The sequence below is a fragment of the Spinacia oleracea genome, chromosome 4 (assembly GCF_020520425.1).
Source record: "Spinacia oleracea cultivar Varoflay chromosome 4, BTI_SOV_V1, whole genome shotgun sequence".
NCBI classification, from domain to species: Eukaryota; Viridiplantae; Streptophyta; class Magnoliopsida; order Caryophyllales; family Amaranthaceae; genus Spinacia; species Spinacia oleracea.
This window is the reverse complement of record NC_079490.1, coordinates 56,923,123-56,943,008: the sequence shown is the minus strand read 5'-3', so window position 1 is coordinate 56,943,008 and position 19,886 is coordinate 56,923,123. Positions and strand designations below refer to the sequence as shown.

The window sequence follows — 19,886 nt, the reverse complement described above, 5'->3', positions numbered from 1 at the left end:
CCTTGCACATCGATAAGAGCACCCGCGGTGGCCAAAAATGGCCTCCCCAAGATAATGGCGGTATGGGCATCCTCATCAATGTCCAAGACGACGACATCCACAAGGAAAGTAAGCTTGCCAACAACTAGGGGAACATCCTCAATCCTACCCAATGGCAACATAACCGATCGATCGGCTAGTTGCAATGACATAGCGGTAGGAGAGAGATCACCTAGCTTGAGCTTCTCATAAGTCTTAAATGGCAAGATGCTCACACTCGCCCCCAAATCACAAAGAGCATTATCAAATTTGAGCTTTTGAATGCTACAAGGGATAGAAAAACTCCCGGGATCATTGAGTTTTGGGGGAAAGGAGTGTTGAATTAGAGCGCTACAACTCTCTGTGAGTTGCACGGTCTCCTTTGCTTCACAACTTCTCTTGCCACTAAGAATATCTCTCATGAATCTAGAATAGTGAGGCATTTGTTTGAGTGCCTCGGTTAAAGATAAGGACACATAAAGCTTGCTAATGGTTTCCCAAAACTTGTGAAATTGATCATCAAGTTTATTTCCAGAAATTCTTTGAGAAGAGGGGGGAGGTGGAACTAGGAGAGGAGGAAGAGTAGTCCCCGTCGACTTAACACCATCATTAACACCATCGACATGAGACTCCTCTTCCGCAATATCACAGTCCGGAGACTCATTCCCCTTAGGATCCTCACCCCTAGAACAAGGTGCATCAACTAGCCTAGCATCATTATCTAGAGTCATCCCACTCCGAGTCACAACCGAGTACATTTGTTTAGGTGCTTGACCTTGGGGTGGGAGACTTGTGTGCACTTGTTGCTCTTTCATGGTGCTAGCTAGTTGAGCAATTTGGGTTTCAATCATCTTCAAGTGAGTGTTGGATTGCTTGAATCCATCCTCAAACTCGACATTCTTCTTGGCTTGCGCCCCCACAAACGACTCCATGAGACCCTCAAGATTAGACTTGACAGGCGGGAGTGGTGGAGGTGCAACGCCATAACCACTAAGGTTTGCTTGATATTGGTTGCCAAAGGTCCTCGGTCCATTGAATCCGGGAGGTGGCAATTGAGATGCACCATAAGGACCTCCCGAGATCAAAGGACAACCCCCACTTGAGGCACCCCTAAATTACCCATGAGAGTAATTATAACCCCCTCCACCTTGATGGTTGGGATTATAACTCCCTTGGTTGTATTGGCCTTGATTGCCAAAACCTTGAGATTGACCATAGGGCGCTTGGCTTTGATAGCCTTGTGCTCTATAGCCACCTCGATTTTGGCTATCATACCCACTTCCTTGGCCATAGCCTTGGTGAGAACCATACATAGAGGGCCCTCTAGGTTGCCTAGCAAAATTTGGATTGTTAGGGTTATCATTCCTAGACCTCTCATTTACGGCATTAGCATAATCTACATCAAAATCGCCTTCATACGAAGGGCCATAATCCACAAATGACAAGTTATGAACTAAGGAGCATGCATTGGGGGAATTACTATAGTCTTGGCAATGTTCGCAAAAGGAGGTGCCCGGAGGCATTGAGCCATAAGAACTAACCTTGCTCTTCCCCTTAGAGAGAAGAGTGGCCGAAGGAGGAGGGATTGTAGACGGTGATGGCGGTTGGCTTGGTGTGTTTTCGAGCTTCTCCAAGCGCGAGGTAAGCTTCTCTATCATTTGTGCTTGCTCTATGGCGTACACCGAACCCTTACCATCTTCACTCCTACCTTTCCCATCATAATTTCTTGTGCCTACATGCCAAGATTGGTAGTTTTGAACTACATCCTCAATGATTTCCTCTATTTGATCCCCATTTTTATTCATGATGGGGCCTCCCGCGCCCGCATCAAGACTTGTCTTCGAACTTGGACTCAACCCCAAGTAGAATGTTTGAAGCAACAACCATTTAGGGATCCCATGGTGAGGGCATTCCCTTTGGTACTCCTTAAAACGATCCCAAGCTTCGAAAAGTGACTCATCTCGCCTTTGCTCAAAGGATTAAATCTTGTGGCGACACTCCTCCGTCTTTCCATGCGAATAGAACTTGTTTAAGAATGCACTCGTCACCTCGGTCCAAGTGCGAAGTGAGTTGGGCTTGACCTCCTTGTCAAGCCAATCACTTGCTCGCCCAAGTAAAGAGAACCGAAACAACGTCAACCTCACGTAATCCGATGTGACACCATTGTGCTTGATTGTGTCACAATAGTGCTCGAATTGTTTGAGATGTTCGTGAGGTGATTCATTACTCTTCCCACAAAAGGGGTGGCTTTGGACCAAATTGATCAAGGCGGGCTTGATCTCAAAGTTGTTGGCATCCGTTGTTGGGGCTTGAATACCACATGTAGCTTCGAATGCCCCCGGTATTCCCACGTTCTTAACCGGGAGCGCCATGTTCTCAAAAACTTGCTCACTCTCTTGTTGTTCCTCACCAACACTCAACGATTCGAATCTGTTATGGCTTGATGAGCTAGACCGTACACGTCTTAGTCTCCTAAGTGTCCTCTCCAATTCGAGGTCAAGAGGATGGAGGGTCCTTTGACAAGCACGCCCCCTAACAAGCATACAAACTCAAGAAAAACCGTGAGCAATGCCAAGGAAAAAGAAAGCTAAACTAAATTGCAATGTTTTCTGTATTTTCTAATGATGAACTAGTCTCAACTTAAACTCAAGAACAACAACCGTTCCCCGGCAACGGCGCCATTTTGATAAGGTGTTTTTCCGTCGTTGAAAGATCAACGCCTCAATCAAAAAAAATTTATAGAACCACTAGACCAACCAACTATATGAATTATAGTGGCAAGTAAAGGGATCGTCCCAAAGAAACGATGGTTCTCGAGTTTAAATGTCAAGCTAATTCGAACAAGAGGTTTGATTTGAATTATCACTAAGATGCTAAACTAAGAATTAAACTAGATTGAATCAAGGGAGCTAAACGTTAGGGAGTTGGGGATAGTCTAGGGAAATTGGGGGAAATAAACTACCATATAGTAATCATGAATGATGCAATGAAATAGCACATAAGGGAATGAAAACTAATGACGTACTCGCCACCTCTCGGATAGAGCACGCGACACAACCTAGCCTATAGAAAAGCTTTCGCATAGTCCTAAGCTATATTAGCTTGCATATAATGGGAACTATCATTCACTTGCATGAACTAGGCTCACAATGTCTTGCCAAACCTAAATCATACATTCCAATCTAACTCAATCAACTAGCATTTGCAACTACTACTCAATTGATCATGGAAAATCCTAGTACTAAATCAATTTAATCACATCAATCATTAATGAATTAAATCATCAAATTCCCCTAATTAGGCCCCTAGATTCTCCCCTTTCCCTAACCTAAATCTACTCACTAGCTATTCTAGAAATCAAGAAATCCATTCATTCTAAACTAGCAAGCATGAAATTGAAGGATTAGGAAGAGAGAATCAAAGAACTAGAACAATCAATTGAACAATCAACAAGAGAATTAAGGATCAAAGTAACTAAGGTAAAATCAAGAAGAATTCAAGAATTAAAGGAATTATAGAACAATCAACAATCACAACAAAAGCAAGAATTAAGAAATTGAATTGAATTGCACAAAATTAGAAGAAGAGTTTAGAGAATTACAAATTGATGCTTCAATGGAGGAGAGTTTCTCTATCTAGAAACGCTGAAAAACTAACTTTGAGAGTCTAAAATTATCAACTAAAATTCTACACTTAACAAAATAATCAAAAAATCTATTTATAAGTTTCCCCAAATAGAAGCCAAAATTCGAATAAGAGCAGCCCGCGCAACCATTCGGTAGCACAGACCTTTTGTGCGACCGAACGTAAAAGAGTCAATTGAGCAAATATTGGGTCCTGTGCGAGCGAAGGCAGCGAAGAACACTTCCTTCGTCATGTGCGACCGAACGAAGAACCCTGTTCGGTCGAATGGGGTTTCTTTGACTCATAATTCCTCTGCAGCATGATTCGCTCGAACGAAAGGCTTTGTGCGGGCGCACAACTCTTGTGCGGTCGAGTTGAGAGCCTTGTGCAGTCGCATCCCAAATTAGGTACATTCTGCCTCCAAAAACCAAACCTGTGCGACCGAACAACAGAGAACGTTCGGTCGCACAAAACCTGTGCTGTCGAATAGTAGGCTCTGCGATCGCATCCCAAATTAGGGACATTCTGCCTCCAAAAACCAAACCTGTGCGACCGAACAACAGAGCATGTTCGGTCGCACAGAACTGGATATTCCTTGTGCCCATTTGCACTCCTCTGTTCGGGCGCACAAACCATCACTCGATCGCACAAGCCCTGTTTTGGCTTGATTCTACTTGTTTTCCATCACTTTTCATCATAATCACCTATAAAGCACAAGATGGAACGAAACTTATAAAATTCACACAAAAAGCTACAAAAACTATAAAAAAGTATAAAAACTAACATAAAATCCTAAGCTAAGAGCGACATAAATGTCGCTCATCACCAAACTCCAGGAAAGTCAGCCGAAATTTCAAAATCTTAAGGGCCAGTAAAAAGCTCTTATCCCCAGCAAAGCACATCCCCAACGGATTAACCCCAGGTATTCAAAATTCAAAAATTCAAGGTTCAAAAATTCAAATCTCAAGATACAAAAATTCAAGATTCAAAATTTTCGATACCAAGCTCCGTCCGAACCGATGGCGGAAGAACAGTACAAGTACAAGCCGGAGTCGTCACAACTGAACAGAGGTAGACTCTATCCTTTTTTTTCTAATGCCTGTTTTGTGCAGGTACCGGCGTACAAAGAATGGTCTTGATTGCAGAACATCTTGACCATTCTCCGTCCCTTTCGAAATACTTTGACTTGCGCTTTCCTAACCGAACGCTCAGTCAAAGTGGGGGCTTCTGTAGACACCTAATTCGTGTCTCCCCTTTGGGATGATGACGATACCATTATCCTTACTAGGCGGTTGGAATAACTACGTGCGAAAATCCCAATTGCTAAGAACATCTCCAAAATACAAGGTCAAAAATCCAATCCCCGCGATCGTTCCCCTCCCGGAACTCGGTACAAAATACAATTCTCAAAAACCAATTTCAAAATCCAAGTACAATTTAATCTAGTAGACCATCCCATTGGTCTTACTAGGCCTTTTCCACTCAAAATCATATAAGGCAAGTCAAATTCGGGCGCCGACCCACAAAACCGAGCAAGCCGGGCCTCGTCCGGTAAAACCGAAGTTCAAAACCCGAGAAAGGCTTGTTTTTAGACGAAAAATCAATTCTTAACCTCCAAGCAAACACTAAACGCCAACTCGTACTATTCGTACAAAGGTACAACACTACAAGACGAATCAAGGACGGAGCCCGCGTCCTTGATTTTGGTAGCACGCATGCAACGTCACCAACGCCCAGTGCTGGTTTGGCGTGCTGCGCTGGCATTGGCTGGAAGCTTCCAGCTATTTCTCCTATAAATTTCCTAATTTTCAGCATTTAGGAGGCAACTTCAAGATACAACGTCGTAATACAAAAATTACGCCTCAAATTCAAGTCCAAAAATCCTTCAAAAACACATACAAACTTCAAGTTCTAAGCAATTGGGAGCTCTAAAAGGAATTCTTGCCTAAACCAAAATAGGTAATTCCGAATCCCACAATATCCAATCATGTTTCTTTGATTTTCCTATTTCAAAAAATGATTAGCAAGTTGGAATTTTTATTACTAAAAATGTCACTTGCAACAATCATACATCTTTTCAAAACCCAAACTTTTCAAAATACAAAAATGTAAACTTTCAAGATTCAAGGATGTCCAAAGTTGTTTGCAATCACTTCTTTGAACTAGAATCACTTTCAAGTATGGAGTAATCAAAGATGACACCTTTCTAGCTTTTAAAGGTTTAGTCTTTTGAGATTCAAGACTCCATTTTTCAATATGCAAGTTCAAGTTTTCAAATTTCAAGATCCCACAATGTTTAGTGTTGCTCATGACTACTTCCCTAAACTACAATCCCTTCAAAGTAAGAGCACATCAAAGATCTAACCTTTTCAACATTAAAAGGCCCGATCTTTGAGATTCAAGTCTCTTAAGTTTCAATATTTCAAGTACAAGTTCAATATTTCAAGTTCAAGTTCAAGTTCAAGTTCAAGTTCAATTATTTCAAGTTCAATATTTCAAGATTCAAACTTTCAAGTTCAAGTTCTATATGCAAAATCTAGGATACTTTGGGATGAGTAACTTCTCCCAAGTTGAGATTTTTGGCTTTGAATTCGTGTTGGGCGCACTTATTTTTAAGGAGTCGCTTGGCGTTCGAATCTCATGTGCCCAAGTACAAATTTCAATATCGCAATTTCGATTATGCACCTTTCAATATTGCAATTTCAATTACGCACCTTTCAATACCGCAATTTCAATATCGCACTTTCAATTCCGCATTTCAATTCCGCATCTTTACTTGCCTAGTCCTTCTAGGCAATGTGGACCTACTCCCTAGTCCTTTTCTAGGGGGTCTTGTATTTACTAATTCCGCACTCATTTACAATTGTGATGTTGCTTTATTTGCTTTATTGCTTTCATCACCATACATGCTAAATAGAACAAAATGCAAGTTACATCACGCTTAACAAAGATAATTTCTTGGACAAATCGGCCTCAGGTTCCTTTAAATTACCTTTAAAGCAAAGTGACCACCATACATCTATTTGCTCTAAATTTCAAACCCACATAGTCTAATCTAGGGTATATTTTCGATAATGCTATGTCACGTACTCGAATATTTCTAAAGCTCGCGGAATAAGCATCTCGTTCCCGTGCCCGGATCTCGCCCATCCGTTTCGAGGATTCAGAGCCTTATCCAAAATAGAGTCACTTGCGGTCTTTCCAAACGAGACTTTAAATAACGTTTGGTGGCGACTCCTTCGAGGTACAAAAATACAATGGTTTTCTAAAAAAATCGCCCCCTTGTAGGGAAAGAGCATACTCGCAATGCGAACTCAAAAACACCCCCTACAACGGCGCAAACATCTGAGCCTGACGCATCCTCTCCATCTCCGCACAATAAGCCCATGAATCCGCACCCCAAGGCCGAGGACCACTCCCTCTGAAGTAGTAACCGGGAGGAGAAACAAAGGGCCTCGAACTGCTTGCACCTCCAAACGAATGCCTGGTAGGATCAACATGTACAAAAGGGGCAGCTTCCCGATCAGCATCTGAATGCCTCTGACGAACACCAGCACCGGACCCCTGTCTTAGGTCCAAGCTCGGTCCCTCCTGTCTCGAGAAAGTCTCTCCCTGGGGCTCCTAATCAACGGAACCTCTGCGGTCTCGACAGCGCTCCTATACAAAATACAAATTTCAAGAATCAACATCCAAGTTCGAGTTTCCGGAATACAAATTTGAAAATCAAGAAATGCACCTCTCTGTCCTGGCCAGAAAGCTTCTGGGTCAGTTTGGCACAATACCTCTTCCAGGAATCAATCAAGAGCATCCAGCGACGCACTCTCACCCGAGGCGCCTGCATACAAAATTCAAGATCAATTCCCAAATACAAGATTACATTCAGTTTCAAGAAAATGCAACAGTACTTACAGCGGCATAATGCTCAGGTACAACATCATAAGATCTCCGGTGCGGAGGAGAAGCTACAGGAATGGTCACCTCCACCTGTTCCCCGTCCGAGTTCTCATAGCGGAGGATCCTATCAGCATGGGGAATGTCCTCAGGATCAACCTCCTCCTCCTACATACAATCATACAATCATCCAATCATACAAGAATACAAGAATACAATCATACAAGAATACAAGAATACAAGAATACAAGATACGAAGTTTAAAAGCTCACCGGCAGTACGAAGCGTACTGGTGGAGCCAGCCTCCTCAGGAAGTCGTCATAGCTACCCTTCCTTTGTACAAATTCCCTCCAGGAGCGGCAAACAACATCGCCCCTAGCATTCACATAGAGCCGGGCAAGATCTTCATCCGACGCCAGCATGGACTCCGATGGGTCCTTGGGGACAAACCTATTCCCCCAAATTGTGCTGAAAGGACACTCGCCCCCCCAGATACCACATGTGGCGGTACACCCCTGGGAGCAAAACCCCCAGTCCAGAAAAGAAATGGGCGCGAGGAGCCGAGGCAGGTACATGCGCGTTGGCATAAGGACGCCGCACCACCTGCTAAGCAGATAACTCAGGCAACTATACAAATACAAATACAAAAGAGCAAAACAGTACATAAAGATTACCTCATCAGCAGGTAGAACTCTCCAAGCTCCGCGGGAGGCCGCCAGAGGCACCCTCCTGCGCACCGCTCCTATCCAAGAGGCAGCATACGGGTAAGCCGCATCTCCAGTACGATCCGGCGCCAAAGTCGGAAAGTGCTCATATATCCAAATCTTTCAAAAAAGCAAGCAAAACATCAGTCAAGTTTAAATACAAACATACAAGTACAAGGCACAAAGTACAAGGAGTCTTCAATACCTCCAGCACACTCTATAGAGCAGCCATGCTCGGCTCGCTCTCCGGCGCAGTCCGGGAGGCCCACTTCATCTCGTACAAGAGGTGGCTATAGGCCAAACCACCCCAGTTGTAGCTCGAAACAGCCCTCAAGTCCTGCAAAACTGACAGGAATCTAATGTGCACCCGACTGTTCCTGCTCGGGGCCACAACCCTACTCACCAAAGCTAAGAGGAACAACCTAACCCTCTGCTCTGCAGACACACCCGCACCACGGATAGCATCCACAATCACCGTCACGGAAGCATGGGTGTCGTCCTCTGACAAGTCAACAACAGGGCCAAGCAAGGCCCTGGCAGCGGCCGAGCGCCATGTCAGCTTCGAATCAAAGGTCACATTCCTCTCAGAAAAAGGAAGACCAGTAATCATGGCAAACTCCAAAGGGGTGATGGTGATCTCCCCCCATGCCTTATGAAAAGTGTTGGTGGTATCCCACCACCGCTCTAACAAAGCCCATAGTCGGGGATTGATCCCCTTATCTCCAAGTACAAACATATGGATATTACAAGAATACAAAGTCCAAAAAATACAATGACTCACGCGTTCGACTCCTAACGGACCCAAGCTCCAGGAAAGTCAGCCGAAATTTCAAAATCTTAAGGGCCAATAAAAAGCTCTTATCCCCAGCAAAGCACATCCCCAAAGGATCAACTCCGGGTATTCAAAATTCAAAAATTCAAGATTCAAAATTAAAGATTCAAAAATTCAAGATTCAAAATTTTCGATGCCAAGCTCCGTCCGAACCGATGGCGGAAGAACAGTATAAACCGGAGTCGTCACAGCCGAACGGAGGTAGACTCTATTCTTTTTTTTCTAACGCCTGTTTTGTGAGGTACCGGCGTATAAAGAATGGTCTTGATTGCAGAACATCTGTCCCTTTCGAAATACTTTGACTTGCGCTTTCCTAACCGAACGCTCAGTCAAAGTGGGGGCTTCTGTAGACACCTAATTTGTGTCTCCCCTCTGGGATGATGACGATACCTTATCCTTACTAGACGGTTGGAGAAAATCCGTGCGGAAATCCCAATTGCTAAGAACATCTCCAAAATACAAGATCCAAAATCCAATCCCAGAGGCCGTTCCCCTCCCGGAACTTGGTACAAAATACAATTTTCAAAAACCAATTTCAAATCCAAGTACAATCTCATCTATTAGATCATTCCATTGGTTTTAATAAAACTTTTCCACTCAAAATCATATAAGGCAAGTCAAATTCGGGCGCCGACCCACAAAACCGAGAAAGCCGGGCCCCGTCCCGTACAACCGGAATTCAAAACCTGAAACGGCTTGTTTTTTTACGCAAAATCAAGTCTTAACCTCCAAAAAACACTACGTGCCAAGCATCGTACTATTCGTACGAAGGTACATCAATACAAGACAAATCAAGGACGGAGCCCGCGTCCTTGTTTTGGCAGCACTCATGCCACGTCACCAGCGCTGGGCGCTGGTTTGGCGTGCTGCGCTGGCAATGGCTGGCGGTTTCCAGCCATTTTTCCTATAAATACCCCCTAATTTCCAGCATTTGGGGAGGCAGATTCAATATACAACGTCGTAATACAAAAATTACGCCTCAAAATACAAATAAAAAATCCTTCAAAAACACATACAAACTTCAAGTTCTAAGCAATTGGGAGCTCTAAAAGGAATTCTTGCCTAAACCTAAATAGGTAATTCTGAATCCCACCATATTCAATCATGTTTCTTTGATTTTCCTATTTCAAAAATGATTAGCAAGTTGGCATTTTACTACTAAAAATGTCACTTGCAACAATCATACATCTTTTCAAAATCCAAACTTTTCAAAATACAAAAATGCAAACTTTCAAGTGTAATAGCCCGCCCATAACAAGTTGCTTGCTTATCACGCTTGGCCTATATTTAATCAGCTAAACTCAAACCAGCAGCTCAAAGCCTCACTATAACATACTGGTAATTACAATCAATTAATAGTAATCCAACGCAAAATAATAATAGAGATTTACATTCGACCCAAATTATCATACTTCAATAAAGCTCAAATTACACTTGAGCAACTTAGAACACAATCTTTAATCATTTCCACCATGGCATAAGCAAACCTTGCATTAATCTCTAAACATTCCTTTGCCATTTACCTAGACATGATCATACCAACCTGCAAAACATTTTAACACTGCCCCCACCAGGACAAGTTCAGAGAACAAAGTCAGGAAATCGAGTACACATTGTCCAACCTTAAATACATTTTATAGGTGACTCATATAGCTTTAGTTTTTATTTCATGTTTATTTTGGAAATCACTTCACTCGTTCAAATCACATTACTTAGAAAACATTGTTTGACAAAAGCATCAAAATCCCTTTGAAATTCGTTTCATGATTTCACGAAGCCATTATCCTTCCATCAATAGTTTAGAACACGAAAAATCTACATATCATAATCTCCTCACGTAACTTCCAATTTCACAATTCATCAAAAGTTAGTCTCATGACTTATGACTCATCTAATTATTTTCATATTCCTGAACATTCCCAACCATACTTCATCTAACGCTTACTCATAACGACATCCCATATATTTCTTCAAATGTAACCTTTTTCAAACCATGAAATATGCAACAAGTAAAACTCATAATATATACATTCTTAACTCAATGTAACACTCATTGCCATAGTATTGCTAAGTTTTTTTTTCTTCGTCATATTCTTACAGACATCATTCAAATATATATCACATATTCAGGAGAAATCAATTACTCCATGCGAAAACCATCGAATCAATATTTCAAGCTCATAAATTTTCTTTAAGGTATTCTCATAAATATAATTCAAAAGAAATATTCTTTATGTTTCAAGCTAATATACATGTTCACTTGGGGAAAGAGAACATGGATAGGGTCGGGTTACCGTAACCTCGCTCCCTATCTTGGTGGGGCTGTCACCCTCCAAGAAATCATTTTCTTGCAAGACTTAACCAGGACATGTCCTTATATACAGAGCGTCATGCTCTAAACATACAGAGCACCATGCTCTAATCATACCGAGCGCCATGCTCAAATCATACAGAGCGTCATGCTCTAATCATAACACATATATGTTCATCACTGATGTATGAGAGTTCTGTACTCAAAGCATACACAGCTTCTTTCCCCTTAACTCTAGTAACATAGGTATAATAGTTTATTAAGTACTTATTGGCACTTTATTTGAATTTCGCTGAGACACATTATTCCTCGATCAACAACGAATATGTATTTAACTCTACTCATCAGTCTAAAACCATTGATTTAGATACTAACATAGGCTTAAAGGTTTCTCGAATCTTCATAAATCGACATATCTCTTTATCCTAATTAATCATCCTCAAGACTTGTTCTTACACTTCTCCAATCATAGTGAACAATAAAGACATACACTCTTATTCATTCTATTCTCATATGAAACTTCTTAGAAACGGTCCATTGGCCATCAGCGTGAATATCATTGGAATCGTGCTATGATTAGTTATATTCTTATTAACTAGAATTACTCATTATCCTTGGTTAAACTCTTAGACCACTGACCACTGATTGACTGTTAGTGCATAATACTCATTTAAGGCCTTAAGATTAATAATATATAATACCTTCCTCAACTATGAATTCATTATTTTATCTTTAGGTATTGAGTTTACTAAGTTAGCTTAGTGTGCCTGAAATGTATTTGAAAAGTATTTTACAAAACAATTAAACACTTCTTTATATCAAAACATCGAATAAAGAAATAACTATCATTCTTTTTATATTTACTAATTTCATAAACATCTTAGTTTAGTTGATAATTCAAAATCATTTTCCCGTTCTTATTAACAAAATCGTTCTTAGAGAGCGTTCTAACATTCCTTATATCAAAATTTATTTTGTGGAACTTAATTGAAAGAATTATTCTCTTTGTCGAAATCATTACCTTTTTGGAAAACACGTTCATAAAAACATTTTTCAAACTATGGCCATATTCATTATAGTTATTCAAACTAGTTTTCTCTCATGATTCATAAATTTTAGGAAAAGAAGAACGTTTCATTTCAAGAAATTCAAAGAGAATATAACTCACTAAATTTAAAAATATAAATCTTCTTTCAAAACAGATCTTTCAAGATTACTTTCAATTTCGCCCTTGATTTTACTAAATTTTTGTTTTGGATCTCTCATATAACTTACCATTAGAACCTTAATACCTTAGGGACTCAAGTTAGATTATTTCCATTATGCTCATAACCTAGCCTAACCATTAACGTACTCAACTAACGATTAACTCTTATTCAATATACTCCCGAGCTTTTAGATCCCTTCACATACTCCATAATTAACCATGTCACTAGTTCGTGCACAACTCAACCTCAAGTATTCTTGATAAGCTTGATTAATATTATGCAATTCAAAATTCCATCAGTTTACTCACAAACATTTCAAAATCCAAAAATATGCTTCATTCACAAAAGAAGTCGATTCTATAAATAATTTCATTTAAACAAATCAACCAACAAAATTCATTGCAAAGCGGAATTTCAATTAACAAAGCAAAATTTAAAATCCTTACTTACATATACACATTCACTAAATACAAAATATAGTTTCAAGCATTGAAGATGGTTGGACAATGTGTACTTTGAATTACCGACGCTACAAACTCCAAGAGCTACACATTCAATCATCCATATCTACTTATATCTCACGAATTTATTCGCCTTATTCATCTTCCCTAACAATTCACCTCAGCGAACAAAGACACGAATTAATGATTCGTTTACTTAAATCAGATCAACTAAGTCAATTCTTCTTAGAAATCCCCCTAATCAATCTTTCAGAATTTCATTCTAAGCCACCCGCCGTCTTAACTGAATCCCCCTTTATTTTTAAAATTTGAAACCATTTTCGAAAACTTAGTTTAGAATTTATATAACACACATTCTACCTTAAGAAAATGGATTAGATTCTTGACAGGGGTTATAATTGAAATCAAAATCGGAATGTTTATTTGTTTTATAAACTCAATTCGGAAAACTCAAATCATATTCCATTTATAACTCTTAATTGTATCAAGAAACAGTAATTCGAATTAATCAAATATATTACCAAAATCAATCTAATTCCATACTCAAAATCATTTCTATATAATCAAAATAATCAATCAATGAGAAATTAATTTCCAATAACTATTTCAATCTAATTTGGGCTAAACTAAAATAAACAAAAAAGGGATTGAAGTATAACCTTAAATTTAAATGGAGAAGTAAGGCGGAATGGAAGAGATCAACCTCAGGGAATAAACAACTCCATCAGCATCAACGACAACAGCCACAGCTCTGGAAGCCGTCGTGGAGCTCCGACGAGCAAGGAGGAGAGACCCAGCAGGGGAGAGTGGAGGAGTGAGGTAGAGTATAGATGATACCATTAGAAAGAGCAACAACACCAACCAAAAACTCTAGCCACCACAACAGCAGCCGCCGGAATAGAGAGGGTGGCGCACCCAAACAACAAGAAGAGAGAGAAAGTATGTGAGTTAGGGTTTATGTTCTTAAATCAATGAATTAAGGAAGGAGTTAAAATCAATTACCATTGGACGATGGAGTGAGTGACGGTGGGTCGGAGGCCAGCACTGGTGGTGGCGACGGCGGCGAAAGAGAAGATCGAGATAGAGATGGAGGGAGAATAAGAGAGGGGCTAGAACTCTTTCATCAACAACGACAACACCCAACAATGACAGCACCAATAGTACAGGCGGCGGGAGGGAGGAGACGAAGGAGTGGTGGTGCGGCGGTAAAGGTGGTGGTGCAGCGGAGTTACGGGAGAATGAGAGAGGGAGACGCGGGGGTGGAGAGGGAAGTGAGGGGCTTGGGTTTCCTCTCTATTTTTTTTTCTTCTCTAGAACTTTCTTTTGGAATTAGAGAGTGGCTTCTTAGAGAATGACTCACCAAGGAGTAATGGGCCATTTGACAAGAGAATGAGGAGTTTGCATTGCTATTTCATGACACATGGCTCTATTAACAACAAAAAACAAAAATCAGATTTCCAAGCTTAGGTTATAATAAATTAACTTTAGTTTATTAAAAATCTTTGTTAAAATAATTTATAATTGCTTTACTTGAGAATTTAAAATATCAATTAAAGTAAAGCATTCTTGCTATTTTTTTATTTATTTAAAAAGTATTAAATCTTAGCTTCATAATAGATCCTTGAGTTTAAACATATTATTTTCAAAACTCCAGCTCATTGCAACGATTCGAGAAGTAATGTTTAATGTAGTTAGAAAAGGATCTTAACTCGATCATTAATAAAACTTTAAATCGAACAAGAATATATATTTTTTTTCTTTTTTTTCTTTTTTTAGAGATTTAGAGAACAATTATACTTAACAACATATTAAGAGATGCTTAAAATATGGGCTATTACACTATCCCCCATTTTAAATAAATTTCGTCCACGAAACTGCAAAACCTTATGTCGTTTGTATAAATATTTGAAATCGTATCTTGAAAGCATACAAACCGAGATAACTCAATCTTTATGTAGGAAATTTTTAGAATTAAATGAATTGATACTGAAAACCTTAGGGTTACCATTCACATAAAGGCTTTATTTCTGGAGGTAGTTGGAAGTCCAACGAGGGTTTCGAATCTGAGCAACAATAAATCAAGAATCAACTTTGCTTAAATGAATTCAAGTGTACAGGGGTAAGATAGAATGACAATGTAATCACACACAGCTTTAGTTAGGAGAGAGTGCATGAAATATATAATTTTCTTGAAGGAGAGAGTTGATAGATGTTGCTTTCAGGTTATTTTGGAGACGTAGAATTTCTACTAAAATTTTAATGAATATTTAGCTAGCCATATTTAAAACTTGACTAATACTTTAAATTTCTCTTTTTCGAAATTCAAAATAAACAGAAATTTTAAGTTTGAAATTCTGGTATATGCCTCCTTAGAATTAATACAAGAGTAGCAAGAAAATCCTAAAACCATCAATTTATATCTTCCCACCTCCTTGTTCAAATGTTTTCGCCATGCATTCCAAATGAGATATTTTCTTCCAAAATTTTACCTTAACGCTTCATGTCTAATACCCCCAAACTATGCAATCATCTTGTTTAACTTCTTACCCCTAATCCACTAAAATCAACCAAACGAGCACATAATAAGTAAACAGGAAGATAAATGAACACGTAACAATTTAAAATTCTAAATCTCCGACTAAAAATCCTTGCACATTACTACTCTCACAACTTATATTACCATTCTGACCTCCATACTCTATAAGATCAAATAAGATAACGAGGATTTCAAATTACATGGTTCACCTCAACTTTAACCTGCAACTAACTATTTCACGAATTAAATTCATCGTTCTAAGCTTCATTACCAACTACCTGACTCCTAATACTCGCTTTTACCCAAAATCCTCAAGTTCTACTTCATGTTCTAATGAATTCCTCGATATCCCAACCAAATTAGAATATTTTATATTGACTATTGATAAATGGACTTGTTAAATTCAATGTTATTTTCAAATTGTTAGCTTACATCTTCCAAATCCCAACACCTATATATTTCCTTTCCAATATTCTTATTTTGAGCTTTTGCTGCTAATATCTGACGATAACCTTATCTCCTTGATTTTCTACCTCGGATAACTAAGGCAATCATTTGGCTTCCACAGTCAAACTTATGAACTAAAATATTTAACACACTCAATTGGTGGCCTTCAACTTTTAATCTCTATCTCCTTAGGCACTTATTTATCCCAATAAATAACTCGCAATACTCCCTTTAACAAATAAATCGACCTTAACGAATCCATTATACATATATTGTCTCCAACAATTCTCATTACTCATATATTTCTCATTCACATTCCCGTACACCAAAAACAACCTTTATCTCCATAGCTCCAAATTATTGCATACGACCACCTTGGCCTTACAAATCAATTTCGACTCTATTCCCTTGGCAACTAATTATTCTATACGAATTCCCAGTCTTAAGCTAATCATCCTGAAAACCCACACATTCCTTAGCTTTGGCACTTACTCATATCAATATACAATTTCGATTTCATGTGCCATGATATGGAGATCATAACAAACCCAAAGAAAACCTTCGCTTTCCAACTCATATTCTCGATACTGAACCTTAAATAACCTCATAGTTTCAAATGGATTTCCAATACTTCAATGTAATCATAGTTTATCACCCCAAAACAAATCATATATCCCCTAAAACTTTTAATAAACATATTCTTAACTCAAACGTCTGATTTGATGATCACAACGAACCCAAAATCAACCCTGGCACTGATACCACCTGTAATAGCCCGCCCATAACAAGTTGCTTGCTTATCACGCTTGGCCTATATTTAATCAGCTAAACTCAAACCAGCAGCTCAAAGCCTAACTATAACATACCGGTAATTACAATCAATTAATAGTAATCCAACGCAAAATAATAATAGAGATTTACATTTGACCCAAATTATCAAACTTCAATAAAGCTCAAATTACACTTGAGCAACTTAGAACAAAATATTTAATCATTTCCACCATGGCACAAGCAAACCTTGCATTAATCTCTAAACATTCCTTTGCCATTTACCTAGACATGACCATACCAACCTGCAAAACATTTTAACACTGCCCCCACCAGGACAGGTTCAGAGAACAAAGTCAGGAAATCGAGTACACACTGTCCAACCTTAAATACATTTTATAGGTGGCTCATATAGCTTTAGTTTTTATTTCATGTTTATTTTGGAAATCATTTCACTTGTTCAAATCACATTACTTAGAAAACATTGTTTGACAAAAGCATCAAAATCCCTTTGAAATTCGTTTCACGATTTCACGAAGCCATTATCCTTCCATCAATAGTTTAGAACACGAGAAATCCACATATCATAATCTCCTCACGTAACTTCCAATTTCACAATTCAACAAAAGTTAGTCTCATGACTTATGACTCATCTAATTATTTTCATATTCCTGAACATTCCCAACCATACTTCATCTGACGCTTACTCATAACGACATCCCATATATTTCTTCAAATGTAACCTTTTTCAAACCATGAAATAAGCAACAAGTAAAACTCATAATATATACATTCTTAACTCAATGTAACACTCATTGCCATAATATTACTAAGTTTTTTTTTCTTCGTAATATTCTTACAGACATAATTCAAATATATATCACATATTCAGGAGAAATCAATTACTCCATGCGAAAACCATCGAATCAATATTTCAAGCTCATAAATTTTCTTTAAGGTATTCTCATAGATATAATTCAAAAGAAATATTCTTTATGTTTCAAGCTAATATACATGTTCACTTGGGGAAAGAGAACATGGATAGGGTCGGCTTACCGTAACCTCGCTCCCTATCTTGGTGGGGTCGTCACCCTCCAAGAAATCATTTGTTTGCAAGACTTAACCAGGACATGTCCTTATATACAGAGCGCCATGCTCTAAACATACAGAGCACCATGCTCTAATCATACCGAGCGCCATGCTCAAATCATACAGAGCGTTATGCTCTAATCATAACACATATATGTTCATCACTGATGTATGAGAGTGTCGTACTCAAAGCATACACAGCTTCTTTCCCCTTAACTCTAGTAACATAGGTATAATAGTTTATTAAGTACTTATTGGCACTTTATTTGAATTTCGCTGAGACACATTATTCCTTGATCAACAACGAATATTGATTTAACTCTACTCATCAGTCTAAAACCATTGATTTAGATACTAACATAGGCTTAAAGGTTTCTCGAATCTTCATAAATCGACATAGCTCTTTATCCTAATTAATCATCCTCAAGACTTGTTCTTACACTGCTCTAATCATAGTGAACAATAAAGACATACACTCTTATTCATTCTATTCTCAGATGAAACTTCTTAGAAACGGTCCATTGGCCATCAGCGTGAATATCATTGGAATCGTGCTATGATTAGTTATATTCTTGTTAACTAGAATTACTCATTATCCTTGGTTAAACTCTTAGACCACTGACCACTTATTGACTGTTAGTGCATGATACTCATTTAAGGCCTTAAGATTAATAATATATAATACCTTCCTCAATTATGAATTCATTATTTTATCTTTAGCTATTGAGTTTACTAAGCTAGCTTAGTGTGCCTGAAATGTATTTGAAAAGTATTTTATAAAACACTTAAACACTTCTTTATATCAAAACATCGAATAAAGAAATAACTATCATTCTTTTTATATTTACTAATTTCATAAACATCTAAGTTTAGTTGATAATTCAAAATCATTTTCCCGTTCTTATTAACAAAATCGTTCTTAGAGGGCGTTCTAACATTCCTTATATCAAAATTTATTTTGTGGAACTTAATTGAAAGAATTATCCTCTTTTGTCGAAATCAATACCTTTTTGGAAAACACGTTCATAAAAACATTTTTCAAATTATGGCCATATTCATTATAGTTATTCAAAATAATTTTCTCTCATGATTCATAAATTTTAGGAAAAGAAGAACGTTTGATTTCAAGAAATTCAAAGAGAATATAACTCACTAAATTTAAGGAAATTCAGTGAAACACTACCTTTAAGTTTGGTGGTTTTGTGAATTGCTACCTTTTAAAAAGGAAATTATATTTTACTACCTTATAAGTTTGGTTTGTTTGACTAACACTACCATTTGCCGTTTTTTGTTAATGTTTTACGTCTTTGGACTCCACTACAACGGTTACTTAATATGGCAAATGCACAAAATTACAAATGAACAAAGATATTTAAAAGAATAAAAAAAATACACGACGGAAAACATTAACGAAAAACGTCAAATGGTAGTGTTAGTCAAACCAACCAAACTTATAAGGTAGTTAAATTAAAAAAAGTTTTTATAAGGTAGCAATTCACAAAACCACCAAACTTAAAGGTAGTGTTTCACAAAATTTCCTAAATTTAAAAATATAAATCTTCTTTCAAAACAGATCTTTCAAGATCACTTTCAATTTCGCCCTTGATTTTACTAAATTTTTGTTTTGGATCTCTCATATAACTTAACATTAGAACCTTAACACCTTAGGGACTCGAGTTAGATTATTTCCATTATGCTCATAACCTAGCCTAACCATTAACGTACTCAACTAACGATTAACTCTTATTCAATATACTCCCGAGCTTTTAGATCCCTTCACATACTCCATAATTAACCATGTCACTAGTTCGTGCACAACTCAACCTCAAGTATTCTTGATAAGCTTGATTCATATTATGCAAATCAAAATTCCATCAGTTTACTCACAAACATTTCAAAATCCAAAAATATGTTTCATTCACAAAAGAAGTCGATTCTATAAATAATTTCATTTAAACAAAATCAACCAACAAAATTTATTGCAAAGCGGAATTTCA

General features: G+C 38.1%; 1 pseudogene; it reads left to right on the top strand.

Annotated features, from left to right (window-relative positions):
- The first annotated feature begins 1,911 nt into the window (after positions 1–1,911).
- Positions 1,912–2,012, top strand: LOC130460352 (uncharacterized; annotated as a pseudogene).
- The last annotated feature ends 17,874 nt before the right edge of the window (positions 2,013–19,886 follow it).